Consider the following 15,822-nt stretch of genomic DNA (forward strand, 5'->3'; position numbering starts at 1 on the left):
TAGCAAAGAAAAGCAAAAAGCTGCTATCTTTTTACAGGTAAAGAAATCAGGCCAAATTGCAAATCACGGCAAAATTCGCGAGTGCGTGAATCATGATTACGGCAAAAGTATGGAAAGCTGAGATTCTAAGCTTTCAGAGGAAAGTTAAACCAAGTTCCTAGGACAAACGGTTCCAGAGATATGAACGATTTTGTAAAGGTCGTTTTTCGGATTTAAAGTAAACTCAAAATGCCAGGTGACAGTTGTGCAGCTTTAAAAATGACAGATGACACGATTTCTAGGAGGCAGTTCTACTTAGGTTAAAATAGTTTGGATTAGATTATTTTAACTAAGAGATTGGTTCTGCACAGTTCTGCTAGGTACTCACAAGATATTTTGTGCAGGAATGGGCCTCGCCACGGATCTGGTCAGGTTTTGGACTGGACTCCGGTTCTGGTCTCGGCACTTTACAGCGATCTGGGTCACTGGTTCTGCTCACAGCGGTCTGGGTCAGCTCTGCTCTGCTGGTCTAGCCTCTCTGGATTCAGCGGCCTCTGGTTCTGGATACTGCTCTGCTTTCCGGTCCGGATCAAGTGGATTCTGGATGTAACACTGCTTTCTGGGTACTGGCAAGAGTTCTTGGCAAAAGAATTCAGACAGCTCGCCCGGCTGTGGAAGAGTTTGCAAATGATTTTGAGGCCTGCTGACAAATACTTTTGCTTGCAGTGGGCCTTCTTGGTTCAAGGTTCTGTAGTCTCTGTTTAGCTTGGAAGTCTAAGTGTTGGATCTCTGGATGTGAAGTCGTCGGTCAGCATGCTCTGCAGTAAATGGAATTGAATCCCTCTACCTGTCCCAGCAGTCTCTTTTTATGTGTTTTGGAAATGGGTGTGTGCCTGGGCCTAGCTAAGCCTGCCCCTCTCTACTTGTCATTGGCCCAATTCTCCCCTCTCCCATGATTGGGGGGAAGGAAATGGAATGTCAGCATGATGAAGTCTGTTTATGGGTCAGAGGATCCTCCCCTGGTCAGTTTGCCCACAAATCTATATTTGATTCAAATACATCCTTCCCAGATATACAATTTGTTGAAATTACATGTGCACATTATATATTCCTTATGGTCCATGCTTGTCCGCCTCTGATCTTCCTGGGGGCTTGCATTCAAAAATGAGAACATTTTGCGCTTTTTAACTGGTTTTGCAATATCGGACATTTACCCAAAATTACACACATGTGCGCAAGGAGTATGGACATTAATTGATGAAGTGTCAGATTTTTAAAATGCAGACATTTGGAGTGAGACCCTATTTTCCGCTAGCAACCCCCCAGAATACACCACAGGGTCCTAGCGCCTCTCAAAATGTTCACAGAAAAATCACAAAAATAATGATATTACTTATATAATTCTGACAAGTCCGCACTATGAGTTATCTATCTTTTTAAAATTATGCCCTTGTCAAAAAGGGGTGTGGCTTCCCACATCACAGGGTGGAATAACTGGTTTATCCACTTCCCCCAAGCTCAGCTACTAGCAGAGGCACTGCCCCTCCCAGTTTCCCCTAAGAGGAAGCCACTTTATGGCCCCCCAATATAACATTTGCCTGAGTCCAGGACAGGCCTTTGTTCAACTCCCTGTAGTCCCCAGCTGCTCCACCCCTAATCTAATCAGAGAGGTGACAACTCCTTTTGGCAAGGGGAGTGGCTGAGCAGGTTTCAACTCCTGTCTGGGTTAGTTGTCAGGCAGAATCCAGTTTCATTAAGCCAGGTTTCAGCTAAATGTCACTTTGTGTTCCAGTTTTCTACATTCAAATCAAACTGACAATTTTTACATATACATTAAATAATTACTTCCTTCAAGTCATTTCAGAATATAGTTTTACATTGTATCCACCTCTTAGCAAGTCTTTCCTTGGTCTGGTTTTGTTTCATTTGTTCAGTTTTACACAAAAGTCTGGTGGTTTTAAAACGCCGGCTTTCTGATAGTGGTGAGTACTGGTAATGCAACCATTTTTGGGATTAAGAAAATGAATTCCCCACAGTTCTGAGTTGCTTTTTTGGCAATCAGCATTGCCATTCCCAATGGTTTCAGGCTACTGTGTGTGTAGCCCACTGGTGGTTTGAGCAGTGCCCTCCTGTGCTCACAACATAGGCAAAAATGGGTGGCAGCCTATTCTTCATGTTTTCCCTGTGCACTCTCTGGGGAGTTCTGGCCATCATGATGTTTTCCATGCCAGTACTGCACAGTTTTATTGTAGGGCTTGGATGCATGGGTAAAAACATCCCACAAGAGTAATGGGCAAGTCCTCAGGGGTCTGACTCCTAGTACAGTAATTTACTTCTTGGAAACTAATAGCAAATAAACATGGTACCAACTTATGGTACACTGGAATGAAATATGGCACTTAACAGAATTGTGAATACAACACTGTTGGAATTGAAATGATATTATGCCTCCTATCGCAGTATTTGAATGTGTATTGGCCTACGCCAAGTTGTCTAAAATATCATGTAAACAGACTCCGCGGCAAGGTCTTGACCTTAACGAAAAGTTATGTAAGTCGCCATCTTGGATTTAGCCGCCATTTTAGGTTCTCTTGTAATGTGGAAGTCACCCTGAACATCAAAATGGAGGCCGAATGACATTCTGAGTGAGATTCTGGCCGTTGTGACCTCCGCACACACGAATAATTAATATGCCTGCAGGCCACTTTTCGGGGTCGCGAACTGAGACCTTGTCCTATCACTGACCTATGTGTAAATGAACAACTGTATCAGCGGAACTGACCAAAATGCATACATTATAGGATTGATCTGGCAAGGAACCCTAGGCCTGGTCCCAAGAATGGTTAACCCGCGAGGGGGTTGGCCAATGGCTGGATAAAGGATATAAAAACCCAAGTATTCCAATGTACGGTCTCTCTACTAATGCATCGAACCCTCGTTGAAGTTCGTTACGTTACTCTGAGAGCCGAATAGCTATCCGTTTGTCAATTGACTTTGGTAACTGTTGTAGCTTTTAAATAAAGCACTTGTATGTCCTTTGTAACCTGTGTTGGTGTGTTTCTTTTGGGCTTCCCAGCCTCATATCAATTTTTATGTTTTCACAGTTGGCGCCCGAACAGGGACCCTCAAGATTGATGCCGGATCATTGAAGGTTGACGCAGACTATCGAACCGGGATCGGACGGTGTGATTCTGCGGGCCCGACCGAATGAGACGCGATACCTCGGCAGCGCTGCACGATCCGATCCTTGGACGATAGTCGTGTAGTCTGACACGGCATCTTGACGAGGGTCCATTTTTGAGGCGGGCAGATTTGTCGAAACCACCAAACACAAGGTAAAATTCGTTAGGTAAGTTCTTTGATAAACCGTACGGTCCTCCTTAGGTTTGGTCAGGTGCAGTCGTGACCCGGCTCTTAATTTAACCCTGACAATTTGAATTTGGTGTATTGTATCTGCCGACACAATTATTGACCAGGTAACACCAATTTTTTTGTGAAATACCTGGGAAATTGTCTGGCTGCTTTAGGGCTCTGTTCCGCAGCGATTGACAATCTTTGGAATTTAGCCGCCCGGCACCACAGGAGGGGTCGCCGGCATGTACTATGTACTGTAAGTATGGCATTGGTAGTATAGTATTTAATGAGATTTGGCACAGACAGACCAGACATGCCTCCGAATTTCAGTGGCCAATCAACGGCAGTTTTGAGATCCCCCGTATTGAATACCTAGAATCAGTCTTGCTAAAAAAGAAGGCTAGACCTGCAGCCTTTGATGTTTTACAGAATTGGAAAAAAGAAGCGTTACAGCAGCTTAAAAGTAGGGATAAATATGCACGCCGTCATAAAACAAATGCCGAAAAAGCGTTGTTATATGATAAAGAAAAACATTCAGAATCAGTTAAAAATATGGATAGGGATTTTTCACTTGGAATCCAGAAAATGTACCCCTCTAAAGATTTCCATGTTTCCGAAGAATTTATTGAAAAATTGTTAAACGAACGCAGGCCTGGTGCCTCTGCGCCACCTCCGTATGATCCTTTTTTGGGCGCTCTGCCCATTCCTGCTATTGTTCCTGCTGTTATTCCTGTTCCCCCTGTACAACCTATTGTTCCTATTCCTCTAGTTGTTGTTCCTCCACCTATCGCACCGCCCCTTCCTCCAGCGCCGATAGTTACACCTTTATTAAATTTACCTGCACCTCCGCTCCCAAGTAGTCCCGTATTGACTAAAGTTGATCAAGGTGCAGGATCAAAGATCATCACTCGTAATACGGTTTCTGCAGATAAGAAACAGGAATTGTTTGCATGGGCTAAGCACTGTATGGAGAAAGGTGATCAAGTTAATGTTTTTTCCACATTATCTAATTTGAACAGTTTTCCCGAGAAAAATGTTTTTATCGAAGGTTTGGGGACTCATTTATGTGTGATGTGGGGTAGATGACAAAATTCTGATCTTCCACAAGGGGTGAGAGATCGAAATGCTTTGGCACTTTCGAGGGACACAGAGCAGAAAGTATATGGTCATGTTGAAAAATTGTTTGGGTATAGGAAGGACTTTGAAAAGTCACGAGATGAGGATGACGAAGACGATAGTATGTATGTACAGAAACGGTTCCTTCCGTGTCGTAGATCGGCACCTGAGGAAGTAAGAATTTGTACCAAAGATGCGATTCGATGGATCTCGGATTCATCGATTCCGCCAGATGAAGTATATGACACGTATAGTCAGTATACAGTAGAAATGCAAAGAAAGGTAATTCAGGTAATGGTACAGTACCTGCAAGAAGAATGTGTAAGAAAGAAGGTTAGTTGCCCCATAGAATTGTTGAGGATTTGTAATAGGGCTTTTTCGCCCGACACTTCTTCGGCTGCCTTAGCGCTCGACCTGGCTCTGTTGCTTAGTAAGCGGCCGGAGGTACCTATATCTCAGTTGCCTATGAGAGAGGTTCCTCCGACCTTTGTCCCAAAGGTTGAGATTCCCGCCAACGCTGGGACTGGTGCACCCGCTGTGGATATCCCTGCGCATTATGTATCAAAATTCGTTCACGTCCTGTTTTCACGACAGGAAGTGAACACTATTAGACAATCAGTTCCCGATATCAGGAAAAACCCGACAGGGTTTTACAAAGAGATAGAGTCCGTCTTGCAGTCCTCTGTGTTCACCTTAAGTGATATTGACTTGCAATTCCCTGTACTCCTACCCGTAGATGTATGGAAGCAGGTTCGGACGATAGACGATGTGCCAGGGTTGGGAGATACGTGTGCTAATATGATTAGGGTTGATGGGGAAAGAACAGCAGGTGAGAAACCACCAGAGGTAATACTTACTTTGCCTGATAGAATTGTCGCAAAATTAAAAACTATAATTCCAGAGAAAAGAATTATCTGGGACAAGCTTACGGCCTGTGTTCAAGGGAAAACTGAAGGCGCCACCGAATTCTTTAACAGATTCGAGCAGGTATTTTCTGACTTCAGTGGACAGGATTTGGGTACAGAGTCTGGGAAAAGGTTGTTTGTGGACAAATTTGTACGTGGATTGTTGCCCGACATCCAGTCACAGATTATGTCCTCTGAGAGCGCTTGGCAGGCAAAATCTCAATCTGAGGTTTTGCACATGGCTCAGTATTATGAGAACCGTGTTAATAATGAGAAGGAGAAAATAGAAAAGAGGAAAGGAGATTTGAAAACCAAAGTATTATTACAACAAATTGTTAGAAACCCCAGAGGAGGCACGACACAGATTAGAGGTCAGTATGTCCCAAAAGGAAATACTCCTTTGGGTTCTGTGAATATTAATCAATGTGCTTATTGCCGCCAGGAAGGTCATTGGCGAGCACAGTGCCCGGTCCTTCGACAAAGGTCAAACAGTGCGTTTGGGAGTATGGGTAGACGACCCAGGGACCGCCCTGGAGCCGGGGGCCCTGATAGAGGTCAGTTTTTGCAAGATCCTCAGCAACCTTTTTCACGGGAAAATCAGACCTCGAGTGTAGACTCGAGGAACATATTTGATCACCCTTCTGCTGCCTACCTTTCTGAAGAGCTTCCTTCTGACGATACTCTATTTCATTAGGACTGCCCGAAGCAGGGTTTTGAACCTTCACCTATTCCCGTTAATCAGAAAGGCCCCTACGTTGAATTATTAGTAGGGAATAGGAAACACCAGTTTTTGATAGACACTGGAGCACAGAAGTGCTCCATTGATCATTCTCGGGTTCCAAACATTCCACTGTCAGGGCAAACCAATGTTTCCGTAGGGTTTTCTGGTATACCAATTGTTTGTCCGGTTTCTTCACCAGTGTCTGTTTCTTTGGGTCCTTTTACGGACCATTGCCCTTTTCTTCTGACTTCGAACTGTGGAGAGAATTTGCTGGGGTTGAATTTGTTAAAGAAATTGAATGCAGTAATTCATTGTTCCTATGATGGAGTACGTCTGACAGTTTCACCACAGCAACTTCCTAATTCTCAGTTTCTGATTCGACCTTTACCTCCTGAGTTTAGCATTGTCCCGGAATGTTTATGGGCGGTTGACGACAATGATGTCGGGGTACTACAGATTGAGCTCGTTAAAATACTTTTGAAACATGGAGTTAAACTATCACGCATTACGCAGTATAAAATATCAGTTGAGGGCGAGCGTGCTTTAAAATGCATTGTCTCCGATTTTGTGCATCGTGGGGTGATCGAGGAGATTACAGGCAGTTTGTGTAACAGTCCGATCTTGCCTGTATATAAGAAAGGCGACAATGCAATCCCATACCGGTTCATAATTGATCTTCGTGCTATTAACAGAGTTGTCACCCCACAATTTCCAATCCTGCCTGATGTGACGACGATATTGACAATGATCCCTGCTACGGCTACGCACTTCAGCATTGTGGATTTAAAAAATACTTTCTTTAGCATCCCTATACATAAGGAAAGTAGATATTTGTTTGCGTTCACCTTGGGGGGACGCTCATTTACATTTACTAGGGCACCTCAAGGGTATACTGAAATTCCAAGCATTTATAGTAGAGCTTTGAAAGAGCAGCTCGACACCCTTGAATTGCCATCTACTTGTACGCTGCTTCAATATGTTGATGATTTGCTTTTGGCTGCAGACTCTGAAAGTGCTTGTAAAGAAAGCACTCTACTGTTGCTTGTTCATCTAGCTAAAAATGGTCATAAAGCTTAGCTCAAAAAATTTCAATATTGTTGTCAGGAGGTCGCCTATTTAGGGTACCTCCTGTCAAAGGAGGGGAGAAGATTGACACCTGAAAGAATAAAACACATTTCTGGCATGTCTGTTCCAAATACACAGAAGGAAGTCAGAGCCTTAATAGGTATGGCTTCTTTTTGTAGGTTGTGGATCCCAAACTTTTCGCTAGTGATAAAACCGATGTTGGCTTTGACGAAGAAGGGCATTTCTCTGCCACTGCCATGGAAATCGGAGCATCAACGATCATTTGAGCTTCTCAAAACCGCGTTATGCTCTGCACCGGTTCTGGGTACTCCAACTTATGAAAAGGCCTTTGTGTTGTTTGTGCATGAATGTGATGGATGTGCTTTGGCTGTGTTAACACAGGAACATGGAGGGAAGAATAGGCCGTGCGGCTACTACTCCTCCGCCCTTGATCCTGTCGCATGCGCTTTGCCAAGATGTTTGGGAGCTGTCGCTGCTGCTGCCGCGTCTGTAAAACAGAGTGAGGGAATGGTCCTAGGCCAAGATTTGATTTTGATGGTACCTCACTCTGTAGATATCCTATTGAACAAAACCCAAACGCAACACCTCACCTCTGCACGGTTAACAAGGTATGAATTAATCCTGTTTGCCCCTCACATTCAAATTAAGAGGTGTTGTGTTCTTAATCCGGCTGAACTCTTACCTTTCCCGCAAAACACTGTTTGCGGTGACGAAGAATTACACGACTGCCTGTATACCACTGAACAAGAAACGAAGGGCAGGATAGATCTTATAGATACTCCTTTGGACAATGCAGAAGGGGAGCTGTTTTGTGATGGTTCCTTCTTCAAACTTTCAGATGGTACATTTACAGCTGCTTACGCAGTTACTGCATTGAGTAAAGTTGTTGAAACTAAGAGAATTTTGCATAATTCCGAGCAGGCCGCAGAGATTATAGCATTGACCCGAGCTTGTGAACTCTCCGAAGGGCATATAGTAAATATATATACTGATAGCCAGTACGCCTTTGGGGTGGCTCACAACTTTGGGAGGCTCTGGTCGGAAAGAGGGTTCCTGACCTCACATGGGACCAAGATTCAGCATGGCCCCTTGATAGTGCAATTGCTCTCGGCACTCTCGCTCCCTAGGCAGTTAGCGATCATGAAATGTGCAGCACATCGTAAGGTCATAGATGATGTGGGAAAAGGGAACGCCTTTGCGGACCTGATAGCCAGGCAAACGGCCACAGACCTTAGCACAGACATGTATGCGCTAAGGGAAACAAAAGATGCCTATGTAATGGATGAAGGTATTGGGTCTGTGCGGGATATTCAAACTGATGCTACAGTAGAAGAATCTAGAAGGTGGGCCGAAGGAATGGGGAGACTAGATGATGATGGGTGTTGGGTAGATACATCTGAAGGAAAATGGTTGCTCCCTGATTCATATGTACTGGCAATGGTTACGATGGCACACGGTCCTACACATGTGTTTGCTCAGGAGATCACAAAAAAATGTTAGAACAAGTTTGGGTGAATAACAAGATTCCGGAGACTGTCAAACATCATGTCCGGAATTGCATGATCTGCTAACAGCACAATGTGGGTAAGGGGACAGTAACTCCAAGGGGAAGCTTTGGGCCCCCTTCTGTTCCCTTCGAGGTCATTCACTTTGATTTTATTGAGATGGAACGGTGTAACAATCTGAAATATGTTCTTGTAATTATTTGTGCCTTCAGTAAATGGGTCGAGGCTTTCCCCGTTAAAGATGCTACCGCCATGACCACTGCAAAGATTATGGTAAAATAATTCTTTCTATTAACGCATGGTCAAACATTATTAGAAATAAAACTCGACCACTGTTGTCCCAAATGAAAAGGATTTATAGCCAATACTGCAAATTCTCTTTAATCCCGCTAATAGACTTCATGACATTAAAAGTCGAAAGTGTCATATTGTACACATTAGATATTTGTCTGTGTGACATGACTAGCGTGCTTGATAGTATACAGGGTTCTCTTTTAAAATCTGCAATGTTTCTCCCGATGTCAACTCCTAATGCCATTATTCGACATGAACTGGGTCTGGTTTCATTATCAACTCGTTGGAAATGGAGACAATTGTCCAATTACGTTAAAATTCATTATCCTCCTATTAATTCATTGTATATCGATTTAAATAAAATGTTGGGCATGCAAACTCCAAAATCCCTTTTTAATTATCAATTGAAAATGCAACAAATTTTAGATAATATAAATACAACCGTTGAGGACATGCAATATCGTCCCGGTTTTGTTAAGAAAAAACTTTTTGAAATGGATTGGTGTATTACTATTGATTTAATTAAAACCTATGTGTTGTATAAGGAATACAGTATGCATGTAAAACAGCGCATTCCACGTTATGACCATGTTTTGTTATTCCCTTGCGAAAATATCCGAAAGGTATATATTCGCTTTAGATTAAATCTATACCATACACGGGAACGGACTAAAAACTGGGAAATGAATAAATTAAATGATCGCGAGGGATGTCGATTTGTTGAATGTAATGAATCGTACGAAACGTTGAAACATTTTATACTGATTGTCCGCATTTTAAGAATACAAGGACACTCAAATTGAGGAAATTTGCGGAAATTGAATTTGAGGACTGCCTTAAAGTTTTGTGGACCAGAATGATGCAGGGATGTCACAAACCCTTAATATATGAATTGGCAAGTTTTTGTAAACACATTGAGAATGAATTAGAGCTATTTTTGTAATTGTAAAATGATTATTTGTAATATTTTAAATTTTGTAAAGGTTCTGCATGAATTGTTGTGTATTATGAACCAAATGCAAATAAAAAAAAAAAAAAAAAATAATAATAATTCTTTCTTCGATTTGGGCTCCCAAGGGTAATTTGGTCGGACAATGGTCCTCATTTTGTTGCAGCAGTAATTTTGCAGATATGCACAGCATTACACATTGAGAAACAATTTCACTCAGCTAGACATCCTCAAAGTGCTGGGTTGGTGGAAAGACATAATGGTATCTTAAAGAATAAGCTTGCAAAAACATGTGCCGATACCAAGCTGAAATGGCCAGATGCCTTACCTATTGTATTATTGGCTATGCGTACCACACCTCAAACTAAGACTGGGCTTTCTCCATTTGAGGTAGTGATGGGAAGACCTGCTAATATTTGGGGTCTCCCAAAACCTAAAGCCCTGAGAGAGGTTGAAAATGTATTGCTTGTAGACTACTGTAACCAGTTAACTAAAAACCTGTATTTCATTTATCACCAGGTGTTTTCAGCTTTACCTGTACGGGTAACGGGCCCAGGACACGATATACAGCCTGGAAGTTGGGTCCTAGTGAAGGCCTACGAAAGGTCTTCCTGTCTCGCTCCTCGTTGGAAGGGACCCTACCAGGTGCTGTTGGTCACCCAGACAGCAGTGCGGGTGGCGGGGAAGAAACACTGGATCCACGCGACGCACGTCAAGAAACTTCCTCACCCGACGCCACACGTTACAGAAGAAGCAGAACCCCGCGCTGATGCTACAGTCTCTGATCTTGGAGTAGCAAACAGCGCTGTGAGTGCGTCGGAGAATTTCTCTGAGCCCGTGGAGCTTGGGGAATAGTCAATTTCGTCTCCGCACTCTCTTGAAAAATCACTTCCGGAAAACACTGTTTCGAGTTCTGCGACTTCCGTCGCCTCCGATACGTCGCTTCCCTCAGGAAGTGACAACGCCTTGTTTTCGGATCAAACAATCTTGGGTACCACCAGGTACAATCTTTGACGAAGAAAATAGAACTACGGCACGGGTCTTTCCGTGCATTTGGGAAAGAGAAGTGATTGAAAGTTTTCTTTTGTATAAGAAATTTTCTGTTGAACAACAGGAAGAAAAAGGGATTCTGCTGGCTAGGGTTGGGAAGGACTAAGAAATCGCGCGACCGTAGCGTCGCCAGCAACGAACATTGGGGTCGTCGATTGAGGAACTACAATGCCTGCCACCTCCACTGCTGCTCCCCGCACTGGACTTGTGAATAAGGGGGTGACCAACTTGGACAATGAACAATGTGCCTGGGCCCCGAAAACGTATTGCTGTGTTTTGATAATGATAATTGTTATTTTTTCAGTTACTGCTGTAGGACTTTGGTACTTTGAAGAAATCTATCCTCTAAAACCTCTACTACCGACCGATATTGTACCAACTGCTTTGACTCCCTCTGTACACCTTCACACTCTGTCCCCTAGAGTCTCCCAACATAGACAAAAGTATCATAATAACACCTTAATGATAGTAATGAATGCAACGCATGCCATTTTTAATAAGAGTAATTGTTGGATTTGCCCTCATTTACCGCAACATGGGAACAAGGGACTAGGATGGTATATTCACCCTTTACCTTTAACGACTGCTTGCTATGCCTCTCTTAGAGCACTATTCTTTGGCCGTTGGAATGATAGCATCTCAGGGAATTTTGATGGAACTAATTTGAATGATTTCGAGAAACGTGAATTAACTCCCCTGGGATGCTCGCTTTTTGCAAATAGAAGTAAACCTAATGTCGCTTCTATTAGGCCATCTGATAAACTATCTCTTCCCTTTCAAACTTTAATTTCCTTTAAAATGGCTCCGATAGGCAATAAGGACGTCGTGCCTCCTTCTTACTCTATAAATCATAGCCCTGACTCGCTCCCCTTTTGTGTACAAAGAAATGGCACTCGGCCAATGGGAGATTTTGAAGGTTGTATGAACATTGTAAATTTGACTGGAGAAAACAGGCCTCTGTATGTAGGGGGGCCTGTTTATTTTGTTTGTAGTAGTTTAGCATTTCCTGGTTGCCCAAGGATTGGCAGGGAACCTGTTATTTAGGAATCCTGTTACCCGGGGTATTTGTAACTAGTACATTGGAGGTTTCTAAGGCTCGCCCACGGCGGGACAAGAACGGAGATACCCCTGGGCAAGTAGTGGGAGATATAACAAAATCAGTTGTGCCCTTTTGGGGACAAATAACAAACTCTGAGAACATTAGGGGATTAGCAAGAGTACTGGAGAGAACGATCAACCGGACCACGGACATACTCTACAATATGACACTAGAACAAAAAGCAATAAGATTGGTAGCACTCCAAAATCGGATGGCATTAGATGTCATTTTGGCAGAACGAGGCGGAGTATGCAAATTGGTGGGGTCCGCTTGCTGTGTTTTCGTACCAGATTCCTCGCCGACAATTTTTAAAGCAATACAGAACTTGCATACTCTTAGTTCTGAAGTACATATCCCTGTAGGAGATTGGAATCTTAGCACCTGGTTCTGGGATTCTTTACGATCTTGGGGTTGGAAGGTGCTTTCTGTTATTCTGGTTATTTTGGGGATCCTGCTATTCCTTTGTTGCTGTTTTCAATGTCTTCCGAGTATATGTGGAATGCTAGGGGTATGTTGTGCCCAAGCAGTGAGCACAATAGGGCATAGAATGTATGCCCCAGATACAGCATCCAAAGAGTTTGTGTTACAAGAGGTTCTGATGAACGACCTAATGTCTAGAGATATTACAGACGATGATTCGGGATGTATGGATGACAATACATGGAGCTATTTGCAAAAGTATTAGAAATGATATTAGCACTTGGCATAGGCCAAAAGGAGGGTCTGTTGGAAATGAAATAATATTATGCCTCCTATCGCAGTAATTGAATGTGTATTGGCCTACGCCAAGTTGTCTAAAATATCCTGTAAATAGATTCCGCGGCAAGGTCTTGACCTTAACGAAAAGTAATGTAAGTCGCCATCTTAGATTTAGTGGCAGTTTTCTTTTGTATAAGAAAGTTTCTGTTGAACAACAGGAAGAAAAGGGATTCTGCTGGCTAGGGTTTGGAAGGACTAAGAAATCGCGCGACCATAGCGTCGCCAGCAACGAACATTGGGGTCGTCGATTGAGGAACTACAATGCCTGCCACCTCCACTGCTGCTCCCCGCATTGGACTTGTGAATAAGGGGGTGACCAACTTGGACAATGAACAATGTGCCTGGGCCCCAAAAACGTACTGCTGTGTTTTGATAATGATAATTGTTATTTTTGCAATTACTGCTGTAGGACTTTGGTACTTTGAAGAAATCTATCCTCTAAAACCTGTACTACCGACCAAGATTGTACCAACTGCTTTGACTCCCTCTGTACACCTTCATACTCTGTCCCCTAGAGACTCCCAACATAGACAAAAGTATCATAATAACACTCTAATGATAGTAATGAATGCAACGCATGCCATTTTTAATAAGTGTAATTGTTGGATTTGCACTCATTTACCGCAACATGGGAACAAGGGACTAGGATGGTATATTCACCCTTTACCTTTAACGACTGCTTGCTATGCCTCTCTTAGAGCACTATTCTTTGGCCGTTGGAATGATAGCATCTCAGGGAACTTTGATGGAACTAATTTGAATGATTTCGAGAAACGTGAATTAACTCCCCTGGGATGCTCGCTTTTTGCGAATAGAAGTAAACCTAATGTCTCTTCCTTTTCAAACTTTGATTTCCTTTAAAATGGCTCCGATAGGCAACAAGGATGCCGTGCCTCCTTCTTACTCTATAAATCATAGCCCTGATTCGGTCCCCTTTTGTGTACAAAGAAATGGCACTCGGCCAATGGGAGATTTTGAAGGTTGTATGAACACTGTAAATTTGACTGGAGAAAACAGGCCTCTGTATGTAGGGGGGCCTGTTTATTTTGTTTGTGGTAGTTTAGCATTTCCCTGGTTGCCCAAGGATTGGCAGGGAACCTGTTATTTAGGAATCCTGTTACCCGGGGTATTTGTAGCTAGTACATTGGAGGTTTCTAAGGCTCGCCCACGGCGGGACAAGAACAGAGATACCCGTGGGCAAGTATTGGGAGATATAGCAAAATCAGTTGTGCCCTTTTGGGGACAAATAACAAACTCTGAGAACATTAAGGGATAAGCAAGCGTACTGGAGAGAACGATCAACCGGACCACTGACATACTCTACAATATGACACTAGAACAAAAAGCAATAAGATTGGTAGCACTCCAAAATCGGATGGCATTAGATGTCATTTTGGCAGAACGAGGTGGAGTATGCAAATTGGTGGGGTCCGCTTGCTGTGTTTTCGTTCCTTGCCGACAATTTTTAAAGCAATACAGAACTTGCATATTCTTAGTTCTGAAGTACATTTCCCTGTAGGAGATTGGAATCTTAGCACCTGGTTCTGGGATTCTTTTTGATCTTGGGGTTGGAAGGTGCTTTCTGTTATTCTGGTTATTTTGGGGATCCTGCTATTCCTTTGTTGCTGTTTTCAATGTCTTCCTAGTATATGTGGAATGCTAGGGGGATGTTGTGCCCAAGCAGTGAGCACATAAGGGCATAGAATATATGCCCCAGATACCGCATCCAAAGAGTTTGTGTTACAAGAGGTTCTGATGAACGACCTAATGGCTATAGATGTTACAGACAATGATTTGGGATGTATGGATGACAGTACATGGAGTTATTTGCAAAAGTATTAGAAATGATATTAGCACTTGGCATAGGCCAAAAGGAGGGTCTGTTGGAATTGAAATGATATTATGCCTCCTATTGCAGTATTTGAATGTGTATTGGCCTACGCCAAGTTGTCTAAAATATCATGTAAACAGACTCCGCGGCAAGGTCTTGACCTTAACGAAAAGGTAGTCGCCATCTTGGATTTAGCCGCCATTTTAGGTTCTCTTGTAATGTGGAAGTCACCCTGAACATCAAAATGGAGGCCGAATGACATTCTGAGTGAGATTCTGGCCGTTGTGACCTCCGCACACACGAATAATTAATATGCCTGCAGGCCACTTGTCGGGGTCGCGAACTGAGACCTTGTCCTATCAGTGACCTATGTGCAAATGAACAACTGTATCAGCGGAACTGATCAAAATGCATACATTATAGGATTGACCTGGCAAGGAACCTAGGCCTGGTCCCAAGAATGGTTAACCCGCGAGGGTGTTGGCCAAGGGCTGGATAAAGGATATAAAAACCCAAGTATTCCAATGTGCGGTCTCTCTACTAATGCATCGAACCCTCGTTGAAGTTCGTTACGTTACTCTGAGAGCCGAATAGCTATCCGTTTGTCAATTGACTTTGGTAACTGTTGTAGCTTTTAAATAAAGCACTTGTATGTCCTTTGTAACCTGTGTTGGTGTGTTTCTTTTGGGCTTCCCAGCCTCATATCAATTTTTATGTTTTCACAACACGAGTGTGGGTAGTGTGAATAATATGCCTGACTGACAAGGTTATTTTAGATTTAGCTTATAGAATTGAGTGAGAGAAGCCACTACTGAGTAGCAAAGACTGCAAAGTACTCAATGGGTGAGTGCTTTCCCACATAATTCTAACACCCAGAAGGAGAACTTTATAGCACTAAATCTAATGTCTATATGTTTCCATTAAACACAGCTCAGCCATAACAGACTATTGCATTGTGCAGCTAAATAACAAACCAATATGCCAAGCTCTTGGTATTATTGGTGAGTCCAAGGATTTTTAAGTTCGGCACAATACTAACAGGAGAAGATAAGTGGTGGATGAATGTGTTTTACTAGTGCTGACATGTAACTTATTGCATTGGCACACTTGGACGATGGAGAACTACTGCTGCATGTTTTATTGGTGTGGTGGGATAAACGCCTGCCTTGCTGCA

General features: G+C 43.0%; 1 protein-coding gene across 1 annotated transcript in view; it reads left to right on the plus strand.

Moving 5' to 3' along the window:
- Positions 1 to 15,822, plus strand: part of LOC138489003 (von Willebrand factor D and EGF domain-containing protein-like) — a 3,370,177-nt gene that overhangs the window by 669,963 nt on the left and 2,684,392 nt on the right. The gene's annotated exons all lie outside the window — the stretch shown is intronic.

This window comes from Ambystoma mexicanum, chromosome 9, assembly GCF_040938575.1.
Source record: "Ambystoma mexicanum isolate Mex_15411 chromosome 9, UKY_AmexF1_1, whole genome shotgun sequence".
In the NCBI taxonomy this organism is placed as follows: domain Eukaryota; kingdom Metazoa; phylum Chordata; class Amphibia; order Caudata; family Ambystomatidae; genus Ambystoma; species Ambystoma mexicanum.